The 22,479-nt window shown below is 44.0% G+C and overlaps 1 protein-coding gene across 5 annotated transcripts in view; it reads right to left on the bottom strand.

Moving 5' to 3' along the window:
• CHD6 (chromodomain helicase DNA binding protein 6) overlaps positions 1-20,555 on the bottom strand; it is a 194,700-nt gene extending 174,145 nt beyond the window's left edge. For 4 of the 5 annotated variants that reach the window (XM_082744629.1, XM_082744633.1, XM_082744634.1 and 1 more), the window contains exon 1: positions 20,348-20,453. The gene's annotated coding sequence lies outside the window, so the exon portion shown is untranslated. Of the gene's footprint in view, positions 1-7,720; positions 7,805-20,347 lie in introns of all 5 variants that reach the window. The other variant, XM_082744630.1, reaches the window with a different exon arrangement.
• Positions 20,556-22,479: the final 1,924 nt, after the last annotated feature.

Genomic DNA, 22,479 nt, shown 5'->3' on the forward strand with positions numbered 1-22,479 from the left:
TCTTTGATTCCACTTAAAAGTTCAAGAAGAGGCAAAACTAATTTTTGGCAAAATATATGATTCAGAATAATGTGGCAAAGGGCCATGAGAGAAACTTCTGGGGTGCTAGAAATGTTCTCTCTCATATTCTGAATATTGTAGTTAAACAGATAGATTCACAAGTGAAAATCCACCAAGCAGTACACTTGAGATCTGTATGCTTTACTGAATAATGATTTACTTCAAAGACCCAAATGCTTTTTTTAAAGATTTTACTTATTTATTTATTTGTCAGAGAGAAAGAGAGAGAAAAAGAGAGACAAGTGCGCGTGCACAAGCAGACAGAGGCGGAGATGCAGGCTCCCTGCCGAGCAAGAAGCCCCATGCGAGACTCCATCCCAGGACCCTGGGATCATGACCTGAGCCGAAGGCAGCGGCTTAACCAACTGAGCCACCCAGGCATCCCAAAGACCCAAATTCTACATATGGTCTTCATCTACCCTCCATCCCCAAAAACTCAGTGCTCAGAAAACATCTGTGGCTGAATGACTGAATTCCTTCTGAATAACAACAATTTATCAACTATTTTCACACAAGAAAAGAAATATCTCAGGGTGCTTCGGTGGTACAGTCGGTTAAGCATCCAACTCCTGTTTTTGGCTCAGGCTGTGATCTCTTGGCCGTGGGATCAAGCCCCACATTGGGCTCCATGCTCAGCAAGGAGTCTGCTTGAGTTTCTCTCTCTCCTTCTCCCCACATGCTCTTGCACTCTCTCTCACACACCCTCTCTCTCTAAAATAAATAACAATCTTAAAAAGAGAGAGAGAGAAGAAAAAGCTCTCCAAGCAACTGCAATCAAAGCCTTGGTTAGAGCTAGGCTACACGAACTCCCCTTCCTCCAAGGACGTTTGCATCTGTCCAAAGCTGCAGCATGTCTGCGCATGCTACGTGGGCAGCATCTTTCCTTCTTACAAGAGGCTCAAAGCATAATCCCCACATGTACAGCATTACTGCTGAAGCCTGGGATCCTGATGGTATTTCAAGACACTAGGGGGAAAAAAAGAAATTTTACAATTGGAAGCTCTTTCTATTGCATTAAGAATCTAAACACACGGCGATAGTATCAGAAGGGAGCTTCTGTCCATCTTCCCAGCATTTTTCACTTAATTATTCTGCGACTATCTACCTACCTGATAAACGCCTATTTATCCTTCAAAACGCAACTTGGATGTTAACTCCTCTGGGAAGTTCTTCCTCATCCTACCCTCTTGTATGTTCCTCTCTCTGTTCTACTTACTTAGTTTCACTGTAATTCCAATATCGGTCTTGTCTGTTTCCCCTACTGCACTGGGACCACAGGTATTACCCCCAGGACCGAGTATATGGCAGGGAACTCAGGAAGCAGGCAAACACCTCCTGAACTGACTTGAAATATGCTAAATTGGACAAATCTTACCATTTAAATGTCCAACTCTAGAGTCCTAAAATAAGTGGTATTTCCCAGATAAGGCACAGTCTGTACTCAAGAGGGAGTGAAAAAACTATAAATATTGTCTAGGACAATGTTATTTTTAGTATTGTGGTCAGCAGCCTCTAAGAATGAACTTCAGGGTGGCAACCTGGAGACGAAATGACTTCAGTGAGGACCACGGGATCCGCCAGGTAGACTCTGCTCTTGAAAAGCAGTATGGCACAGCAGACATGGCCCGAAAGTAGTGGGTTCACCCTTCAAGGCAGGCTCTCCAGTGCCCTACACACTTCTATGATATGTAAGAACAAGTAACCATGTGACACTGAACTAGTTTCTTTACTTCTATGTGCCTCAGTTCCCTTCTTAGTAAAATGAGGAAGTAACAGGTTATCTAAAACCCCATACTGTTTTAAAGGGTCAGATGAGAGAATAAATATAAAATGATTAGTACCTAGGACATAGTAAGCACTCAATCAAAGTCTGCTTTAATTATTCTGCTCTCTGGAATGGGATGCCTCAGCTTTATTCGGTCCTATCATATTTCTGCCTTGCCTGGGACTGGGGCCAAAATTAGATGGGCAAAATCTAGTTTCTGGGCCTTTCTAGCACGGGCTTCCATGTTTGCACTGATACCCTGTAGCTATATGCAGGGCTTCCCTCTGACCATGAAGATACCCCAAGAGAGCAAGTCTACGTCTCCTCCTTTACACCCTCTCCTCTGCCGTTCTCCTAATAAAAACTGAAAGTTTCCTATTTCATTTCCTCAGTGCTCTATACTCTTAGTAGATTAATGACAGCAAATTAATCAAAGACACAGATCCTTACAGTCACTTTCTCAAATATTCTGATGCATAAACCCACTAAATAATGAGAATTTCAAGAATTTCAGGCTCTATTATCTAATGTTAAATCAACCTTCCTCCCTACTAACCCCCCTCCAAACTGACCTCTCTTCCTTCCTTCCTCTATTTTAAGCGGGGGCCAGGGCCTACTGGCACCACAAATCAAAGAATGAAGTTGCTAATTTCACCTTCCTGAGAAGCAAGCCATGGTTGCCATCAGAGCTGTTTTACCTGTGGGCTTAAAAATCTCAACTGGCAGCGGTTCCCTGCCATGAACTCCCCCACCTTCTTCCATGCCAAGGAGTAAAACTGCCAGCCTGGTCAAGTTCAAGGTCATTTACTGAAAGTCCAATGACTCCAGTGAGCACAGTGTTCCAGGACTCTGCCCATCCCTTTCTTCCTGCCTTTCTGGTGGACGGACGTACAGTGGTCTCGAGACCAGCTAGCTACACCTTGGCGTTGCTCTTCCTGCTGGCTGTCATGTTTCTGAAAGTCAGTGGGTCACAAGCAGCATTTCTTTTCTTTTTTTTTTTTAAGATTTTATTTATTATTTGACAGAGAGAGAGAGAGAGATAACAAATAAACAGAGAGGCAGGCGGTGGGGCGGGGGATGCAGGCTCCCTGCTGAGCAGAGAGCCTGATGTGGGGCTTGATCCCAGGACCCTGAAATCATGACCCGAGCCGAGGGCAGAGGCTTAACCCACTGAGACACCCAGGGGCCCCAAGCATGACTCTTTATTTTGACTTAGGTCATGATCTCAGGGTCATTAAGATTGAACCCTGCACTCAATGTGAATCTGCTTGTCCCTCTCCCTCTGCTCCTCCCCCCTTCCCCCACTGCTCACTTGCTCTCTCTCTCCCTAACCTAAGTAAATAAAATCTTTTTAAAAATTTTACAGAACAAAAACAGGTGACTTTATGGTATGTAAATTATCTTAATAAAACTATCTTTAACAGAATACAGTGGATACAGTGCATCACAAGTAGTAAGAATAAATACTGAGTGTCAAAACCTTTGAATTACATATATGTGTATATTGGGCACAATATATTGTGTAGTTATTATGTGAGCTGTGGTCACAACAGGATTACGAAACTGTCGCTTCAGCAGTCAGATGCGAGCCTAATTTAAATTCTCTGGGGACAATAAAGGTGGCAGGAGGACTCTTCAGCCTATTTTGTTTCTAGACATTAGACTGCTTCCAGTGTAGGTTAAACTATGCATTTTCAGTGGGGCAGTATCACTCGAAAGGGAAGGAAAGGCAAGGCCATGAACTAAATAGAGACAAGGTCATGATAATCAGTGGTCCTCAAGAAATAGCAAAAGACAACAAACTTCCAAGGTTTCAGCTGATTTATTTTTATTTTTTAATAGTCTTTTTTTAAAAAAAAGATTTTATTTATTTATTTGACAGGCAGAGATCACAAGTAGGCAGAGAGGCAGGCAGAGAGAGAGAGGTGGGAAGCAGGCTCCCCGCTGAGCAGAGAGCCTGATGTGGGGCTCGATCCCAGGACCCTGAGATCATGACCTGAGCTGAAGGCAGAGGCCCAACCCACTGAGCCACCCAGGCGACCCGGTTTCAGGTCTCATTGATATGATCACAGTTCTTTTTCTTTTAAAGATTTTATGTATTTATTTGAGAGAGAACGAAAGAGAGCATGAGAGGGGGAGGGTCAGAGGGAGAAGCAGACGCCCCCTGAGCAGGGAGTCTGATGCGGGACTCAATCCTAAGACTCTGGAATCACGACCTGAGCCAATGGCAGTCACTGATAGCCACCCAGGCATCCACATTTTCTTTTTCTTAGTGAAGCTCCTGGGCAACCGGAATGGCTTTAATTCTAAGACAAAAAATAACTCTGCTCAGGATAAAGCCTCTCCCAGCCTCAGGAAGATGTGCACGGGTGCAAGGTTCCACTTCAGAATCTGCCACGAGTCTCGGCGGGCCCACTCGGAGCCAGCCGGGGAGAGCATGGAGGCGAGCTGGGAAGAAGGATGGGAAGCTGGGCCGCCTGTGCAGAGGTTTTCATTTCCATTTCTGAAATCCTGAGACTACTGGGTCACACTAATCGATACTAGGATGTTCAGGACACATGACAACTTAATACAGTGTATGGTCCTTCACTGGATTTGAGAGCAGGGAAAATACATGGGCTGGAGACTATGTGACCGGTAAGATTTAGATACGGACTAAGTACTGCTTTTATGTCAAGTGGCCTGAATGACACAATTATACTGTAATTACACGTACCCTCTCAGGATAAAGATGGGCAAGTATTTAGGGTGAAGTGTCATAATGTCTGTCTGCAAGTAGCTCTCAAAGGATATAGCTAAAAAGAGGGGGAACGCGCCCGAACAAGCAAGCAAGTGAAAATTTGGCAAAACAGTAACTGGCGAATCTGAGTAAAGGGGAGATGGGTGTTAACAGTACCACTCCCCGTAACTTTCTGTGGGTTTGATGTTTTTCAAGATACCAAATGGCAGAGGGGAGGTGTGAACGGTGTCAAGTATAAAAAAGTTTTTAATTTCTATATGTTCCAATTCCCATCTCTTAGAACAGAGAATGAAAAGCTGACATAAAAATGATTCATGGCATTTTTTGAATACTATCCCCATTCAGAAACAAATATATTTGGCAAAGAAAAATTATTTCAAGTGCACAAGGCAAGTCAGATTCTATACACCACATGGATAAATTCCTGAATTACACAAATTAACAGAATCCAGTGTTAAGACTCACTTCCTACATATTGTTGTGGAAGCTAAACCTTAACACTACTTTAAGAATCTCGGGGCGCCTGGCTGGCTCAGTCGGTGGAACGTGCAACTCTTGATCTCAGGGTTGTGAGTTCAAGCCCCACACTGGACGTAGAGATTACTTAAATAAATAAAACTTTTCAAAAAAATACTTCAAGAATCTAGATACTTTCTGGGGATTCTTTAAGTAAACAGTATATCACCACTGATGGGTTTTACACAGATGTCAAGAGTTAAAGGCACACTTACTTATTTGCACTACTAAGGAAAGATCGAAGGGATAAACCAAATCCATATGCAGACTTATTGTTGAGTTATTGAAGTTTAACTTCCTAAATCTTTAATTGGAACTATGAGGAAGTTCCATCCACTAGCGTCCCTAAAGGAATTTCTATTTAATAACAAAAAAGGAGGGACGCCTGGGTGGCTCAGTTGGTTGAGCGGCTGCCTTCGGCTCGGGTCATGATCCCAGCGTCCTGGGATCGAGTCTCACATCGGGCTCCTTGCTTGGCAGGGAGCCTGCTTCTCCCTCTGCCTCTGCCTGCCACTCTGTCTGCCTGTGCTTGCTCTCGCTTCTCTCTCTATGACAAATAAATAAAATAAAATCTTAAAAAAAAAAAATAACAAAAAAGGAAAGAAGTAAATGAAATAAAAATGCCTTAAGTACTCAACTCTGAGTACCTGAACAAAAGAAAACGAACTTTAATCAAGGCGAATATTTACCGAGAACCTACTATGTACAAATCTCTGAGGAATTCAAAGCCCAAACACTGGACCTTGTATCCCTGGGGAGAAGGGCCACAATTTTGTTGAAAACACAGAGGAAGAAAACTGAAGAAAAATAACAATGGCTGGCTCAGTCTTCCTTGTCCTGTTCCCAATTCCCAAAGACTTCTTTCCTAGCTGGCCACAGCAACAGCCTCCGCATTTACTGACCCGTCATCAGGCCTCTCAAACCACAGGTTCTCAGTCTTGGGTGGCACACTGGAGTCACCTGGGAAGTTATCAATAACCCAGTACTGGTGTCCCTCATCCAGAAAAGGATTTTACTGGGTGTGGCCTGGGCGCTAGTATTTTCTGAAGCTCTCCAGCAATTCTCATGTGCAGGAAGATTTAAGCACCACTGATCTAAGCGAACCTCTGCTGCCCAAGTACAGCACACAGACTACACATTGGTCATGATGACTCCTGAGGGCCCACACAAAGCTCAACTCCTTACGTCCTTTTCAAAGCCTTTCAACATCTGCAATCTACTCCTCCAGGTCTATCGCCCACCACAAATCTACATCCCTACACTATACTCCAGCCCTAATGAACTTACCACCTGCCCGCCATCCCCGTGCAGGGCAAGTCCCACACAAAAGGTTCTCCGAACTCACAGATACCAATGCCCATCTCTGGCTATTAAATTCCAAATCAACTTTCAGGAACCAACGGGGACGTTTCTTCCTTTCAAAACTCTTAACTCCCCTGAGTAGATGGTCGCTCCCTCTTCTTGCATTCCAACCAAACTCCGGACACAGCTCTAACTTGACATTTATCCTGATGTCTGTAGTAGCAGCTTACATTTCTCTCCTTCTAACAGACTGTGCATTCCTCAAGGGCACAGACCATGTGCATTTATCTTCAAGTTCCCAGTGCCCGGCCATGGCTGAAACAAACTGAAAGCCTGATAATTTGTTTACTAAATAAATGGGCATCACATGCTTTGTGGAATAATGACGAACAATATGAGAAAAGACAAAGGCAGCTAAATAAGAAATACCAGGGGCGCTTGGGTGGGCTCAGTCAGTTAAGTATCTGCTTTTGGCTCAGGTCGTGAACCCAAGGTCCTGGGATTGAGCATAGCAGTGGGCTCCCTTACTTCTCCTTCTCCCACTCCCTTTGCTTGTGTCCTCTGTCAAATAAATAAATAAAACCTTAAAAAAAAAAAAAAAAAAAAAAAGGAAATGCCAAATGAGTCACATAGGCCAAAACTGACTTGACAAGTGCAGAAAGGAAAGAGGGTGCTTCCAGCAGATACAGATGGGGAGAGCCTCATGAAGACAGTGGGACTTGAACTCAAGTCTCAAAGGAAGGAAAATATCTTGACAGGCCAAGAACAAAGAACAGAGAACTATGAACACAGAAAATAGCAAAGATATGGCTCGGTGCACATGAAAAAGCCACTTAGCTTGGCTTTGGGTTTCTTCAAAAGATACCCTAAGAAAAACGCTAGAAATGAATCATCATATTGTTCTTAGTTATATAAATCTGTATGTCACTATACTCTCCTTAGTCCTTCTCTCCGCCTGATACATTATGGCTCTGTATATTCATATATTGTAACACAGCACCTTTTGTAAGAGCAGGAACTTTTGTTTACTGCGGCATCCCCCCAGGCTTACATCAATACCAAGCACACAGTAAATGTTCACTAAGTATTTGCCCAGTGGATGAATGAACATGTTTATTATAGGCCTCTGATCTAATGTTTCCTTTCACCTGGAGGCTTCCTCCCTGCCACACCCGTCTCCACATCTGAAGCCTGTCTACCCTTCCAAACTGGATAAATGCCCTGACTCAAAGCCTTCTCTGATATCCTTCCTCCCCCTTGTCTGAACTCCCAAAGAACACTTTTTAGGGACTACTACAGCACAATTATCTGTATACAGGTATTTACATATATCTTACCTCCCCTATAAATTCTTTGAGGGTAAGCTCTAGGTCATTTTCCCCCCAGAGAAGAGGAGCCTGTATAGAGTTGCTCAGCAATCCCTGTTAAATAAAAGGAAAAATTAAATTAAGTGTGATATTAAGCCTTTAAAATATTAATATCAGAAAGACCAAGATCAGTAATGATTTCTCTCCACACATCTTGGCCCTGTGAATGCCTGATTCTTTCAAATCATCATATCCAACACAGACCATGCTTACAATGTGCCAGGCATTATTCCAAGGCTTTACATAAATTAACTTAATCCTCAAAAGGACTATATGAGATAGGTATTATTATAACCTCCACTGCACACATGAGGAAACTGAAGAATAGGGAGGTTCGCACAGCCAGTAAGTGGCAGCTCCAGGATTCAAACTGGTGGTCTGGCTGCAAAGCCATGCCCTTAACTACTGTGCAGGAAAGCCTTGTGATTGCTGGGCAGCCTCCTACTCATGTAGCCGAATGTGGCCTGTGGAGAACGTACTGTAAAAATGTTAGAGATGCAAGGATATCTAAGGCAAGGAACGATCCCCGTCACAGGAAAGGCGGAATTCCAGAAGGCAGTAAAGCACGTAAGAGATGACAGAAAAGGAATGGAGGTTTCTGCAGTACAACACTGGAAAAGATAAATGCTGGGAAGAGACCCTCGGACCTGGAACTTCAGGAGCCTCAGGAGAAAGGGCTGAACAGAGAAGTAAATAGAAGCTCTGGCATGAAATTACGGGTACGGAGTTGGTACAGCATACAGAATGGCAGCAAACTTACGAAGTGCTTAAGAATGCAGAGCTCGGGGGCGCCTGGGTGGCTCAGTGGGTTGGGCCACTGCCTTCGGCTCGGGTCATGGTCTCGGGGTCTTGAAATCGAGTCCCACATCAGGCTCTCTGCTCAGTGGGGAGCCTGCTTCCTCCTCTCTCTCTCTCTGCCTGCCTCTCTGCCTACTTGTGATCTCTCTCTGTCAAGTGAATAAATAAAATCTTAAAAAAAAAAAAATGCAGAGCTTGGGCCACCGGGGTGGCTCAGGCAGCTAGGCATCTGACTCTTGATATCAGGTCAGGTTTTGAGCTCAGTCAGGACGTCCAGCTCCACGCTTACAGGGGAGTCTGCTTGAGGATTCTCTCCCTCTCTCCCTGACTCCTGCCCCGCTCACATGTTCTCCCTTCCTCTCTCAAATAGATAAGTAAATCTTTGGGTGCTGGGCGTTGGGGGAGAAGGAAAGAAAGAAGGAAAAAAAAAGTAGGGCTCAAAGTGCTGGGGCTACCAGTTCTGCTAGACAAGTAAATAGAATTCCTCTGCCTCCATTTCCTCAACTGCAAAATGGGCTAATGTCAGCATTTAGCCTTGAGGATCAATGAGTAGAATCCAGGTATACTTATACTCATCAGGATGGGCTGGTTTAAGCTACAGTTAAAACTCCATTTAAAAAACTCAGTGGTTTAAAGCATAGGCTTCCTGCTTACATTATGTAACCACTTCAGATTCCTTTCAGAAAAAAAGAGATATTTGCCTAGAAGTGTCTCACATCACTTGCACTCAAATTTCAATATCCAAAGCGAGTCACACAGCCATGCTCAACTTCAAGCATGGAGAAGTGCTACCCTACCATATACGCAGAAGAAGAAGAAGAAAAGATTATCAGTGAGCAGCTCTAACAACCACCACACCACGAAAAAGACTTGCACCATACCTGTCACGCAGTCAGCGCTCAATGACTGACAGCTGCTACTATGATCCCAGTAACTGGGGGGTCTGGGAAGAAACCTGTTCTACCAACCCCAAGTTACTGAAAAGCTAAACGAGCACGCAGATGTGGGGGAAAAAAGTCCAGGTTATTTGCAATAACCCAAGGTAAATTTACAAAGGATTTCACAATGCTATAATGGAGAGAGATGCCAAAAAGTTTCTAGTAAGCAAAAAAATAGTAAACAGGAGTTACCAGAATAGTACCACAAGCCTTTTACCAAGATATAGAAGGGAGGCACATGCCAAAATGTTTCTAGTAAACAAGACATAGTAAACAAGAGTTACCAAAATAGTACTACTCACCCTTATTCATTTAAGACATGTAAAATTTCATTGATACCTTTATTCTTAGAACATTAAAAAACATTATTCAGCCTTTCCCAAATTCACTTCTAATCTCAGAACACAACTTCCCCATATTATTCCTGTAAATTCTTAAGGAAATTCTCCCGCGGGGGTTTTTAGGACCTTAACCATCGATCAGGGAGAGACCTGCTTAGTAGTAAAATGAGAACTGAATTCTAAGCCAAATTTGGCCCTAGACCAGCTCTATGGTCTCACAAAATATTTACACGACTAGATATCCATTCAATCATCCATAAGATGACGAAATTGGACTAGAGGGCCTCCAAAGTGCCTTCCAATACTACTCTTCCTCAGTTCTGAGAAGCCAGAAAGATGCTCTGGTTTGGAAGAATCTAGCTGAGATGCTGAATTATGTAAGCCCTGACAATGCTTCAAGCTTCAACTAGAAGTTAACGGCCATAACCACAGCTATAACAGCAGCAAGAAGGCTGAGTTCAACACAACACAGGGCAAGTCGGTACCCAGGGAGAGCCCTGCCAGCATGGAACGCCCCATGAGAGCGGAGAAGGCCGGACAGAGTAGGACTACTCTGTGTAAGTAAGAAGACTGCTATTTGGACATGGCTTATGAAATAGTCTTTTAGTAACATTTCTTTCTTTCTTTTAAGATTTTATTTATTTGAGAGAGAGAGAGAGAGAGAGAGAGAGCATGAAAGGGGCAAGGGACAGAGGGAGAAGCCGGCTCCCTGATGAGCAGAGGGCCTGATGTGGGACTTGATCCTGGGACTCCAGGATCATGATCCGAGTCGAAGGCAGTTGCTTAACCAACTGGGCCACCCAGGTGCCCTCTTTTAGTAACATTTCAAACAACATTCCAGTCCCAGCTCTGGGACCTCGTGACAGTGATGGGAACAAACTTGAAGGAACCGACAAACATTTTAAATTTGGTATCTGTCAACTATGAGATTTCAGTACCAACACACTAGGTTTTTCAACTCCTTAAGACTCCAAAGCAGGGGCGCCTGGGTGGTTCAGTCGGTTAAACGTCCAACTCTCGCTTTCGACTCAAGTCATGATCTCAGGGTCCTGAGACTGAGCCCCATGTCCAGCTTTGCATTGGGGGTGGAGCCTGCTTGAGATCTTGATTTTCTCTCTGCTTGTCTTCCCCACACCCTCCCCACCCCAAGCATGTGCACAATCTCTCTAAATAAATAATTAAATAAAAAGACTCCAAAGCAGTAATCCAAATGTATGTCTAAAGGTCAAGAACTTGAAACTCTTTGGACAAAGTCAAACAAAAGAGCCCAAAGCAACATGTTACAAAATGTTAGGCCCCCAGATCAGCCATACGGTGTCCTTTTCAGCCAAACAGAAACTCCTGCCAGGACATCTTTACTCACTCTGAGAACTAAGACTGTCCCTACAGCAAAATGGAAAATGGTGCTGGCTTTTTTTTTTAATTATGTTAGTCACTATACAGTACATCATTAGTTTTTGATGTCGTGTTCCATGATTCATTGTTTGCGTGTAACACCCAGTGCTCCATGCAGTGCGTGCCCTCCTTAATGACCATCACCAGGCTAAACTGCCCCCCCAGCCCCTCCCCTCTAAAACCCTCAGTTTGATTTCCAGAGTCCAGTCTCTCATGGTTCATCTCCCCCTCGGATTTCCCTTCCTTCTCCTAATGTCCTCCATGTCATTCCTTATGTTCCACAAATAAGTGAAACCATATGGTAATTATCTCTCTTTGACTTATTCACTTAAAATAGTGCTGGTTTTTCAAGAACACCAATGGAAGACAATACCTTAATTCATGCCATAAACAAAGCTGAAAGACACTGCTACATTAAAAATTTTGCTATTCCTGCAGCCCTAACCATGATCTTTAAGGAACCTACTATGAGGGTGTAAACAATTTGGGACACCCCCACTGTCTCTTCTGCTTCAAGAGTCACTGCCTATATGAAATCTCCTGCCTGAAAACCTAAAACCTGGCAAACATATTTAATAAAATTATGGTACAATTAGAAAAGACTCACTGTGTCTGGACAGCATTTTAAAAAGCTATTTACTTTTACAGCTATGCTTCCTGCTACCTGTCAATCACAAAATAATCTCCAGTCCTGCCATGGACACTGATGGATATATTAGAGTCAATGCTATCCTTGATTTTTGGGAGTTTAAATATGAAGTACAAGTAGATGGGGATGGAGAAGCATATACAACCCTAAATGAGTAAAAGAAATCCTTTTAACAAATCAGTTTTTAAATATATTGGAAGAGGACAGAAGACATGGCTCAATTTTTCAAGGGAGGTTTGGTGAATATTATTGAAAACGAAGATTACCTTTATAGAATGCAAAAACCGTCCTCTAAGTAAGGTGATAAAGCAACAATACTTTACATAGGAAAAACCTCTATTAACCAGTCCAAAGTGATGAGAACTCCCAATGATCAGTGCTTTCTACTGAGGACTGGAAAACTGCAGTATTGCACTTAAAAGCTTCAATATTTACAGAAAAGATAAAATCAAGACATCATGCAAGTTAGTCACAGCCATGAAGGGTCACAAAGCCTCACTAAAACAGCTACCTTGCTGTTTGCAAAACCTTCTGTGACACAGATCTAAACTTATTTTCTGACCCTACTATTTTCTTAACATCAAATCAACTTCTAGGTAAAAAGAGGTAAATATAAATGGGCAAATAAGTGCCAACTTTTATTCTATGATTTGCTCAGTCTGATTTAAAGCTATAGGACAGTATTGTCCTATCCTGTATTTTCTAAGTGAAAGGAAGAAAAATCCACTTTTGCTGCCCCCACCCTGAAAGGGGGACCCCGAAGTATCTAGACCCGTGGTGTCAAATGCCCATGCCACTATGTGACTAAATTTAAATGAACTAAAATTAAATAAAATTTAAAATTCTGCTCCTCAGTCATACCAACCACCTTTTAAGGGCTCAAAAGCCACATGTATGACTAGTAGGTTCTGCACATAAGACATTTTTCATCATAGCATAAATTTCTACTGAACAGCGCTGATCTAGAACAACGTTTCTTAAATTTAAATGTGCATAAAAATCATCAGTATCACTTGCTAAACAAGATTACTGGGTCTCCACCCCAGGTCATTTATTTCAGATCAGTCTGGAATGGGGCCTCAAAATGTTCATTTCTAAACAAGCTGCAAGATAATGTGATGTTACCTATCCCCTTAAGTAGTGCTGCTGAGGGTTAAGAACTACTTTTGAGGGGTGCCTGGCTGGCTCTGTCAGCAAAGCATGGAACTCTTGTGTTTTTCTTCTCCCAGATCTTATTTATTTATTTGAGAAAGACAAAGAGAATGTGTAAGCAAGGAAGAGAGAGAACATGAATGGGGGTGGGGGTGGAGGCAGAGGGAGAGGGAGAAGCAGACTCCCCGCTGAGTAGGGAGCCCAGTGTGGGGACTCCAGGACCATGAACAGAGCAGAAGGCAGAGGCTTAACCTAGTCACTCAGGGGCCCCAAGTGTGCAACTCTTCATCTTGGAGTTGTAGGTTTGAGCCCCACAGTGGGTGAAGAGATTACAAAAACAAAAACACAACTTTTTGTTATTTCTCAATCCATTGTGGACTAATACTTTTATAAAATACCAGAAAAATAAATTACCATGAGGAAAAGTTTTTTTTAAAAGAAAGACTATACTATAAAATCTTACATGTCTTAATAGACTCAACAGACAAATCAATTTTATAAAAAATGCTCTAAAAACAGCTACATGTTTCAAGTGCTCTACTTACCTCATCAGACAGTTAATAGTCCACACACCTGCACAGATCTGCAGATTATGAGTAGCCTTGATCTAGAAAAGCTTATTTCACATTTTAACAATTATCTCTGACTCTGCCACGTGGTCAAAAAGGATGGTGTCCTGACTTCTTCAGGCTAAGCTACAGTTGAATTTAGACTGCTAACTTCGTAAGAGTTGTTAGACCAAAATATACAAATGAACACTGATAACATCTTTGTGTTAAATTAGATAAAAATTTCTTTCAGTAGGGAAGCCTGGGTGGCTCAGTGGGTTAAAGCCTCTGCCTTTGGCTCGGGTCATGATCCCAGAGTCTTGGGATAGAGTCCCGCATCGGGCTCTCTGCTCAGCAGGGAGCCTGCTTCCTCCTCTCTCTCTGCCTGCCTCTCTGCCTACCTGTGATCTCTGTCAAATACATAAATAAAATCTTTAAAAAAAATTTTTCTTTCAGTAAATAAAATCTTGATCTGCACTGGCTCACTGGACATAATCTTTCAAAGAATTTCTTAGACTACTGTTGGCTTCATTGAACCCAAAGTAAATAGTCCCGGCACACTTCTTTGCTCATATGCACTTAGGGAAGGAACAAACTAAACAGAATCCCTTCACAGGAGTCAATGCCCTTCCCCAAACTGCCTCACGCTTAAGGTGTTTTCCTCCAATGACATATCAAACAAAAAAAAATGGATTTTTCTTCTAGTCAACTTCTGGTCTGGCCCAACAAATGAACTTCTATGAGAAAATTTCCAGGATTTCTCTTTGGCCACTTCCTAGAGACTACTTCTGGAATTTTCTTGTCACTCTAAAATTTTGTTTTACCAATTTACTTGACTTTTACTTAAGCAAATTATAAAACAAGGCTCTGAGAATTTTAACACTTGATTCTTTCTCCTACGGTAACATCTGGTTTAACAGACTCGACATATACCCATGTTATCTGTAAAATAAGCTCACAAGCTCAAACAGACATTAAGAAAAATTCAACCTGAAATTAACCTTATCAGAAAAGTCAGAAGGAATCACATACAAAGTCTGGGGACTATAAAAATGGGGGGATTTTTTAATTGTTCCTCTTACAATGTAAGGGGGAAAACCCTTTTCCTCCTAACATATTGAATGAAGCAGTAACAGAATGATTAAGAAGTATTCAAAGCAAGAAAATGTCAGGAGAGTTTGCCATGGCCACCCCTCCAGTCCCATCTGCAGAGGCAGATGGTTGAGGCAGAGAGGCCCAGGACCCTCTAACACTGTTTTGCATTTGCCCTCATGGCTCCTGCTCCAACCTTTACTCTTTTACCAGTGTGCACGATCAAGGGTATGTAACAGCTTCCCAAATGTAAAGATAAGGTAGGGAAGAACTCGGGATAACCCTTTGCCCAGATGCTGCCCGGAGTGATACCCAAGGGCTTCACCAGACGGACACCACAGAACCTCCTAAAGGCCCAACAAAGTCAGCCTCCTGGAAAAGATTTTGCTCCTAACAAAACAACTATTTCTGAAATGACCTAAATCCATGGCCTTCAATATTGTTTTTGTGTGTGGATGGGAATAAATGATGGGGGAGGAGAAGGCAGAGGGAAGGGGGGTGGGAGTCAGAGATCCCTTTGAGAATCACAAGAAGAATGGACTCACGTCTGATCGAAGTGCACCAACAAAATTTTCTATGCTATTTTGTGGAGTTCACAGACAGACCAGACCTAAGGGTCCGTGAATCCCAGGATAAAAAGCCTCGACCTAAATAGGTAGGAACCAAAGGCCAAGGTTACCACAGTATTAGACCTCCTTTTAACCTGAAGCCTGACCTTCTATATAAAGACAATCTTACAATTAAAAAGTATAGAGGGGTGCCTGGGTGGTTCAGTCGGTTAAGTGTCTGCCTTCATTTCAGGTCATGATCCTAGGGTCCTGGGATTGAGCCCTTGTCGGGGTTCCTGCTCAGCAGGAAGCCTGCTTTTCCCTCTCCCACTCCCCCGCTCCCCTTGCTTGTGCTCCCTCTCTATATATAAAATAAATAAATAAAATCTTTTAAAAAATAAATAAATAAATGAAATTTTAAAAAACAAAAAGTATAGAGATTCCAGAGCACCTGGGTGGCTCAGTTGATTGAGCGACTGACTCTTGATTTCAGCTCAGGGTACAGATTTCAGGGTTGTGAGATGGAGCTACACTGGGCTCTCTGCTCAGCAGGGAGTCTGCTTGGGATTCTCTCCCTCTCGTGCCCTAAGTCCCCCACCCCACTGCATGCGTGCTCTCTCTCAAGTAAATCTTTTGTAAAAAAAAGTATAGAGATTCCAAAAGTAAAACACCTTGGTCACATAATGTACAAGAAATTTCAAAATATATTTAAAATTTACTGACAAAATATTTGGTCCATAAAATTAATCAGGGATACTTCCTACAAGAATCTTTAACTAATAAAGGAGTAGAAAAATAGAAATCTCCTTTTACTTTTTTAGAAAATTCAAACCCAACTTACATTTTGACTTGTGTCCTTAAGTTATCTTAAAATTCTACTTCCTAGTTTTCCTCAAATTTTCAAATACTGTCTTAGGAGGTTAAGTCTTCTGAAACAGCCAGTGAATAAAAGTACCACAGAAATCTATTAAAATATCAGGTTTTCTCCCTTGCTAAAAAAATTTTAAGTCCTCCATTATGACAATAAAGAAAAAAAGTTCATCAACTTAAAAAAAAGGACTCTTCAGAATAGGAACTATAGATTCTAAAGGTCTCAATGATGGGAAATGACAAAAAGAATTAAGTGTAGGAGGATGTAAAGAATCACTATTACAAATGATAAAAACCAACGAATGCAGGTACTACAAGCAAAAAGAAAACATTTTTCTCTGGATTTTATGCAAATAATTTAGTTCAGAAATGGGAACGGGGATGGATATTTTAAAATAACTCCATTTTACTACCTTCAGGACTTTTATGGAAGTAACAGAATTTCTCAAGAGGGTATCAACGCCTCCACAAAATGAACTAAAGAAAAGAACATTTTGGCAAGGAAAAAGTGACTGCATTCTCCTTCTGCACTTCATGGCTATTAGTACCAGGCTAGGCTGAACTCTTAAGTGCCCTACAAGGACCTCTCCTACACTAGTGAGGCAAGGGGGGGGAGGTTAAGGGTGCCCTTACTGTATCCTAATTTGCCTCTTCAGTGACAAACTCTTGAAATGAGGAAGTAAAAATAGATGAGTGTGTAGAACAACTTCTGTCAGTGAACTTAACCCCATACCACTAAACATGACAGCACATTCCAGCTTTTAAAGCAATCTTGAGAGGGCAGTAGATGAAAAGAATATTTAAATCCAGCTGATCTGGGTTCAAATTCTGGCTTCAACATTCACTAGCTTTAATAGCCTTAAATAAGCCACCTCACCTCTCTGAGCTTCAGTCCAGCCTCCTGGAGTGACCATGAAAATGGGAGACGTTTGTGCATCTCCGCAGCCCCAGTGCCTGGCTGAGTGCTGGACACACACCAGGTATTTATTCAGTGCTAGTTCTTTTGGCTTGTCTCACAAGTATGCCACATTCTATTGGGAGGAGAAGGGAAAAAAAAAACAAACCCAAACCTGTTTTCTTGGAAATAGAGATCTAAACCCTAGCTATTATTTTATGTATCAAAGAGTTTTCAATATAATAACCTGCTACAGGAGAATGCAGGCAGTCCCATGGAATTCACTGCAGCTTTTCACCTGAATTAAACTAAAGCTCTGTATGAAGAAGGGAAGTATAAAGTGAACCGCCAAATATTTATTAAAAATAATACTATTTCGGGGCATCTGCATGGCTCAGTTGGTTAAGCCTCTGCCTACAGCTCAGGTCATGATCTCAGGGTCCTGGGATCAAGCCCCACACTGGGCTTCCTGCTCAACAGGGAGTCTTGTTTCTTCCTCTCACTCTCCCCCTGTACTCTCTCTCAAATAAATAAATAAAATCTTAAAAAAAAAGAAATAAACTATCTCTAACCTTGTTATCCTGGGGGTGGGGCGCCAAACTAGATGGCAGGGAGTGAAAACATAGTCTCCTCAGCTGATTTAGATACAGTCACTGTCACATACCAAAAATATTTTTGCAGGCAGAATCCTTGAATCCTCTAACCTGTTCACAAGGATTGAGAACATGTTTGTCTCCACTTGGCCATTACCAATACAGAGTCCATCTGTGAAAACTGAAAAACATAGGTCCCTACAGTGAGAATCAAGCCTGAGAGTATGGAAGGCTTTTTCCTCATTGTTTAAGAATGGAAGACATAACCACGATCTCTGCTTGAGGTAAAGCCATGCTTCCAAGAAAACCGAAAAACTTGTCTGAAACTTCTATAAATCAAAGAGATCTCTAAGACGCAGGGGCCCAAATGTCTGCTGTTTCTGGTAAGTTTTCTGTAACTTAATGGCAAAAAAATAACAAATGAGATTTGGTTTCTAAAGAGATATGATTCTGCTTGAGATCTTTGGCATTGGAAATGTTATAAGAATAGTAAATCAATAAAAAAAAAAAAAAAAAAAAACTAACTGCCGAAGGACCATCCAAAAATACAGCATGTGTTACTTGTGGCTCTCCCATTTCACTCCAAACTGGTCTTTCAACTTCTTGTGTGGTTGGCATGAATATACCGATGAGTTTAGAGAATTTCTAACCATATCAATAAATTATAAAAATAATGATAATGATAAGGACAGAGTATTAAAAAACCATGGTAAAAGTGATCACACACTGTAACAACAGAAAAGCTAAATGTAAAAAAAAAAAAAAAAAAAAAAAAAAAAGCAAAGAAATAACCGATGTAATTCCAGGCAGACTGTCATAGCACTTCGAGACACAAATAATTTCACAAGAGATCTAGATTTATTTTGCCCACGGCCAGACTGCAGCAAAAACAGTATCATATTCTGGTTGCTATAAAGGAGACTCCAAAGTTAGCAAAAAGGAAAAAAAAATTATAAAGGTTAGCTTTTAGTAGTAAGTAGCCCATGAATGAAGAAAGTTTAAATAATCCGACACAATTTATTTAGATCTGCCCTGGGAAGAAAGAAGCCCAAAATTAATCATTTACCACTCCCCATTTTCCCAGGCCTTTGGTTACAGTCACGCATTGCTTATATGAAACCACCTGTTCAGGCTGGCATAAACCATGGTACTTGAAGATTCGTGCCTAATCATTTTTTCATACATAGATCTCAAACTTGCTCTGTCCTGCCAAAGAGCCACAAAGTTCACAAAAACTATATCCCTGAGGTTGCCAATGGAATCTACCAATTTATGCTACCAACAAACTACTGTATAGTGCACAGCCAGTGACAACAGATCTCCAGAAAGGAAGGCAGCTCGCAGTTAGCCTTGGGAGCACAGTGCTGAGGTCCCTATGAGGACTTTTCTAAGTACCACAAGCACATCCCCATAAGGTATGTCAAAACTGGGGGCCTCAACAGGACTGCATTCCAGTATGCCATTTGAAAAACAGTAACTGAATCTCCAGCAACACTGCAGACACTCTAAAAATTAATTAAAAAAATTTTTTTTCAATGTCTACCTTCTCTGTTCATGGAACTGTTACATCAGAATGAGCAGTTTTGAAGGGTTGGGGAGTAAGGAACATACAACAGCTCCAGAGACGCCTGGAGATGCCAAGGATTCACTAGAAGCCTTGGCCAGATTACTAATGGTCCATAAACCCTAATTTGGAGAACACGGGCCTACAAGTCGAAAATTGAATTATATTGCCTTATTAGATCCCACACTACCGAAACCACAGTCACATCAGTCATAACTGGAACGAGGAATACTTTATGTACACAAATATAAGTGCCTGCTTATGTATTTTTAATTGGATCAAATAAAACTGAAGCTGCAAACAAACTCAAATTTCAATTATCTCACTAGTGAGGGGATTTCCTAATAGCGTCTTTTTAAAAACCAAGTAGCGGCCAACCGTCTGCACATCTGACAAGCGTGTCCCTGGAAATTTGGGAGCAAAAGGCTCCCGTTACTTCTCAACAGCGAAGAAAATAAATACCCTAAAGGGGACAGATCATTCTTTTTTTTTTTTTTTTTTTTTTAAACTCAAGCATGCAATCTAATAATGCACAAAACTTGGCTGCGGGGCTGCTGGACACCTCCGGGGTTCCAATTTTCGGGGCGAGTGCGCGCTAGTGCGTAAGAAGGGGGCGGAGGGGGAGCGCGCTCCGAGGACGCGCCGGGGCCCCCGCCCCCTCCCGGAGCAGCAGCCTGGCACCAGCCCACCCTCCTCCACCCCTGCAAACAGACGCAGGACGCCAATAAAGCAACTTCTCCGCGGGGGCGGCGGCAGAATAGCGGTCACCCCCGCCGCGCGCGCCGCACCACCCAGCCCGCCCGAGGGGTCCCTCTACGGCCCGCCCCAGGGGGGAGCCTCCGCACGCCCCGCCCCTACCCGCCAGGCCAGGGGCCGGGGGCTGCCCGGACCCCCGCCCCTCCGCGCGGCCCGCAGCGGCGCACTCCCAAGGACGGCCGCCCGGCCCGAGCGCGGCCTGAGCGCGAGCAGGAGCGGGGCGCGGCGGAGGCCGGCTCCTCTCCTCAGGCCTCAGGCCGCCGCCTGCCCTCCGCCAGGCCGCCCGCCGCCGGCCCCGCTCGGACCCCGGCCCGGCCTCGGCGCCGCCGCAGCCCCTCATCCCGGCTCCATTCATAGGGGCACCCCAGCCCGGCCGGCGGGGCGGGGCCAGGGACCCGCGGACAAGGCCGGCCAGAGGAGGCCAGGGAGGAAAATAAAAAGTTAAGAGAAGAACTTACCTAAAATGGCTCCTGCAGCAGCCAAAATACAAACAGCTATTATTTGGTGAAGTTTAGCTCAGACACCCTGCAAGGACACCCTAACCCAGCTCGGGCCCGCCTTCCCTGCAACGCCATTGGGCTTCGCCAGCCCAAAACACAGAATCATTGGTCATTCTGGCTGCCGCTCAGGCAGAAGCCCATTTCAAGCTTGCTTGCAGGGGCGAGTGATGGGCTCGCTCCATTGTGCTCGTATTTGCATGGATGTGATCGCGGCGCTGATTGGACGGCGCCGGGGCCGCCCCGCCCCCTGCCTCGCGCCCCCCCCGCCTTGGAGACGCTGCTGCGCGCGGCCCCGCCCCCCGGGACGGAGCGGCGGGGCCACGGGGGCGGGGCGGGGCCGGGGTCCTGCGGGCCGAGGGGGCGGGGCGGGGTCCTGCACGCCGCAGACCGCAGGCAGGGGGCGGGGACCCGGAGTGCGTGCGGGCGTGGAGGGGTTCAGCCGGCAGGTGGAGGTCTCGCAGGTAGCAGGCTAGCGAGCTGGAAGATTCGGGGCTGGCGTCTCCCGGGGTGCGAGAGGATGTGGCTGGGGTCCCGCGACAGAGAGAGATTCTGCTTGGGCCGAGGTCCCGCAGACAGAAGCGAGGAGAGGCAAGGGTCCCGCAGGTCAGAAAAAGATGCGGAGAAGCCAAGCAAAGAGCCAAGGAGTTTCATTCTGTGTCTCCAGCCGCATCTCCTACCGCTCTGCCTGGCTCCCTGGCACTCCTGGCACACGACAGGCTTCTTCCCAAGGCCCCTGTACACCCCAGGAGTTTTCAGCCCCAGGGATCCTGCGGCGCCTTGATATACCTCCGAAAGATCAGGTGTCGAGCTGTGGTGTATTTATGTTCAGGCCTATCTCCCCCACCATCCTTGCAGCATCCTCAAGGACAGGGCCCGGCATATGGCAGAGATTCAACTAATTGTTTAATACTCTTTAATTCGTTCGTTAGCAGTTAATTTTTGAATAGTCACCAAATGCCAGGCATTGATGTAAGAGAGGAGATACAGCGGTCAATAGGACAAAGGCCTCGCTCTTGTGGAACAGGCATGTTTAGGGGAAAGAAAGACAATAAGTAAATACAAGGGGGCAGTACTGAAAATTTCTATAAAGAAAATATATGGAGAAAGGGAGGGGGGTGTTATCCACCTGCCTGGTCCAGTATCCTGTTACTGGCCTCCTCCCCAGTGGTGATAGTCACCTGCCCCCTCCCTCCCTGCTTGCCTCTATTGAGGGTGTTTCCTTAACACCCACTTTAAAAAAAAAAAAAAAAAAAAAGGCTGGATTATGACTGTAGAGGCACATTTTACCTCAAGTAGGAATGATCTGAGTCCTGGTTGATTCCAAAAGCAGTTTGTTGGATACATTTAAGATGAACACGGCTTGACTGTCAGGAGTAGCTGTAATGATGTAGCCAAGCCTTACTATACCCCCAGAGAGAGGATATTTTTAGTTTCTTTGAAGCCCAAGTGTTCCTGTGGTTTCCATCCTGTGACCCTAGCTCCTATCTGAGGATTACTTCTTGACTTCTTGGCAGACACCAGAAACACCAGAGATTTCTCCAGTTTGAAAATACAGAGATAGCAGAGCCCCCCGCCTCCTGTCTACCTCACTTGTGCACATTTCTCTCATTTCACTCAAGGTTGGCCAAGATGCCTTGTGGTCTTTCCTTCCTCCTCTTTCTTCCTTCCTTACAAATAAAATATATTTAATAAGCACCAACGGTGTTCCTGATATTGTTGTAGATACAAAGGCAGACAATATCCCTGTCCTCAGGGAGCTCATAATCTAGTTGGGATCAAGATGGAAATGTACACATTGATCCTGAGGACCTCTAGTCCTGCCAAGCTGTTGGGGTGTGAGGATGGAGAGAGAGGTTTGTTCCCCCGCTGTCAAAGGGACAGCAAGCTTGCCCTCCCGATCCAGCTGCTGCAGAGCCTGAGGCAGAACAGGGAAATTAGTGGCCACAACCCCTTCGGTCTGACATAGGATCAAGACTGCTGATGGGGCTCAGGTATGTGCACTTTAGTTTCTGGAAAGAGGCTGGGCACTGAGTTATATCAGAGAAGACTTGGTGAGTCCTACATGGGAGTCAAGTGACCCTCCCTTTACC

This window comes from Mustela nivalis (genome assembly GCF_964662115.1).
Source record: "Mustela nivalis genome assembly, chromosome: 8".
Classification (NCBI taxonomy): Eukaryota; Metazoa; Chordata; class Mammalia; order Carnivora; family Mustelidae; genus Mustela; species Mustela nivalis.